The sequence below is a fragment of the Alexandromys fortis genome, unplaced genomic scaffold, assembly GCF_014885135.2.
Source record: "Alexandromys fortis isolate MF-2015 unplaced genomic scaffold, M_Fortis_MF-2015_v1.1 scaffold_18, whole genome shotgun sequence".
NCBI lineage: Eukaryota > Metazoa > Chordata > Mammalia > Rodentia > Cricetidae > Alexandromys > Alexandromys fortis.
In genome coordinates, this window is record NW_026067897.1 from 13,719,059 (window position 1) to 13,722,014 (window position 2,956).

Consider the following 2,956-nt stretch of genomic DNA (forward strand, 5'->3'; position numbering starts at 1 on the left):
CCACGTCAGCAGGCCGCGCTTGTGCGCAGGCGCAGGGGGCGTGGCGCCGCAGCCACTTCCTTTTCCCCGGGCGTTGCTAGGTGAGAAGGACGCCTTAGCCGCTTCGGGCCGCTTCCGGTGGGCTGCGGAGCCCTGGCAGCCAGATGCTCGGTCTGTTCTGAGGTGGCGGCAGAAGTCTGTCTGTTAGAGGCGCGCCTAGCCGCCCCGTGCGGTACAGCCCACACGCAGGAATAGTCACACGCCACCTCCTTGGTCTCGGGACTTCATCCGCGGCAGGAGGAATTCCAGGCTCTGGCATCCCGTCTCCAGGCCTAGAGGCCGCCCTCCCTTGACAATTCCGTGTGCTGCCTTGTCTCCCGGGAACTCTGAAAGTCGATGGCCTTTTAGTTTCCTGTTTCTCAGCTTATTTATATCTTGGAAAAAAATTATCATTTACCTGAAGGATGTAAAATATTTAGCAGTATCCCTGTACTGTCCACAATAGGTGTCAGGAGCAATCAAATAACAGCACGAGATCTTGCAAATGCCTCCAGAGGGAGGGGAGATGCTTTATTAAATTTGAAATTCAGATATTAATTTCTTTGTTGCTGTGGCCAAATCCCTGCAGGCAGCAACGTGAGAGCAAGGATTTGTCTGGGCTTACAGTTAGTTCTAGGGCATACAGCCTGCACGGTTGGCGAGGCTTGGTGAAAAAGCGCTAGCCACTCTGTACCCGCAATCAGCATGGAGAAATGAATGTGTTGTCAAATTTGTTTTCTCTTTATTTGAGCCAATGGCCCACTGCAGACGACGGGGCTGTCCGTATTCTCACCTCAGTTAAACTTTTCTGGAAAACAGCCTCACGCACTCGGTCAGAGGTGTGTTTCCATGGTGAGTCTAAATCCAGTCAAGCTGATGGTGAAGATTAACCATGACAAGTATATCCCATTTTGTGACTGACTCTATAGCAACAGTTATGACTGGCAACTTGTCAGCAACTATGTTTGGAATGTAGCAATTAGGGATTGGTCTGTACTCTGTTAAGATTTGATAGACAGTGTTAAATACTCAGAGGGAACGCAATTAAAATTTTTAGTATCAACGTGGATTTTACCTCTCTATAAACTCCAGTTATTTCATTTCAAATCAATTCCAAATGAGCCAAATACGAGTATTTTTCCCAAGGTGGGAAGTGTCTATTAATAGTCGCGTTTTCAGATTTGAAGTACCGCCACACTGTGGTGGGTGGAATAAGAATGGCTCCCATAGGTTCATAGCTTTGAACGCTTAGTTGCTGGGGGAATGCGATTCTTTGGTAAGCTTAGAAGGATTAAGAGGTGGCCTTGTTGGAAGAAGTCTGTCACTGGAAGTGGACTTTGAAGTTTTCAAAAGCCCACGCTCGGCCTGGTATTTCCCCCTTTCTCTTCCTTTCAGTCTGTGGATCAGGATGTAGCATTCAAATTCTCCGGCACCATGCCTGTCACGCCTGCTGCCGTGATAAGGAACTAAACCTCTGAAACTGTAAGCCAGGCCCCAATTAAATGCCTTTTTAAAAATGAATTGCCTTGGTCATGGTGTCTCTTCACAGCATCAGAACAAAGACACACAGCTAATCCACACACACACTGCAGGGAGTCTCAGAATTAAAAAAAAAAATTCAAAGTGCAGCCAGGTGGTGGTGTTGCACACCTTTAATCCTAGCACTCAGGAAGCAGAGGCAGGCGGACCTCCGTGAGTTCCAGGGCAGCCAGGACTACGCAGAGAAACTCTATCTCAAAAAAACAAAACAAAACAAAAAAACTCAAAGTGGAGAAAAAAGTTTTGATGTACATATATTTTCATTGTTTGGGTGTGCTTCTTGTTTTGGTTTAGGATTCTTTTTTGTTTTTGAGACAGTTCTCACTCTGTAGCCCTAGCTGACCTAGAGTTACTGTGTAGACCAAACTGACCTTAAACTTTTGACAATCTTGCTGCCTCTGCATCCTTAGTGTTAGGGTTAAGGCATGAGCCACCATGCCTGACTTTTTTTAAAAAACTTTGTTTAAAAAAATCTAATTTGAGCATTGCTCTTGAACCTCCTTTTGGTCATATCAGAATGTGTACGTCACTGCAGGTAGACTGATGATAACGCAGTGGCTGAATGATGGGAGGGATGGGACCTCAGATTCATAGTTAGCCCCATCTTTTAATTGAGCCAGACTAGTATGAATACAATCTCCCTTTGGCCTTCTCAATATATGCCTACTTTTTAGTAGTGGTGTGCGTGCCTGTAATCCTAGCATTCAATATATAGAAACAGAGGATCCAGATAGTGGACTACCTGGTACAATCTTGACTAAAAAAGATTTAAAAAAAAAAAACAGTTAATATGTATTTTCCCTTATTGTTCCTAAGCCCCACCCACTTAAGGAGAAACTTCCCCCAGTGTTAGCTGCCATTTGGTGCTGCTTACCTCACGTGTCACCGCCGTAAGAAAGGGATCTTCTAATGCCCCCACTCTTCTGTCATTCCTAAGCAGAAAAATAATAGTTCACACAACCCTCCCCGATTGCGTCTGTATCCTGTACCCCCTAGGCTGTGACTTCTTCCTCGCTCCCACCAGAAAGCATCCCAGAGAGCATGCTGGTCCAGAAACTGTCCACCAGAGGGTGCTACACACTCCTGCAAATCTTGCACTTCTCTTTTGCCTAAAATCCATAGCTTTAATGGTTTATACTTGCCCTACCCTTCCTCAGAATTCATGAATGTAGTTCTTTTCTAATGCTAAAAGAGTTTAATGGATCAAAGGAGAAATTTAAAGCTGAATCCAATGCCCACTCCTGGAAAATTTTTCTATCAGGTTGAGGCAATGATTGATTGATTGATTCTTTTTTTAATTAATTTATTTATTTATTAAAGATTTCTGTCTCTTCCCCACCGCCGCCTCCCATTTCCCTCCCCTTCCCCCGATCAAGTCCCCCTCCCTTGTCAGCCCAAA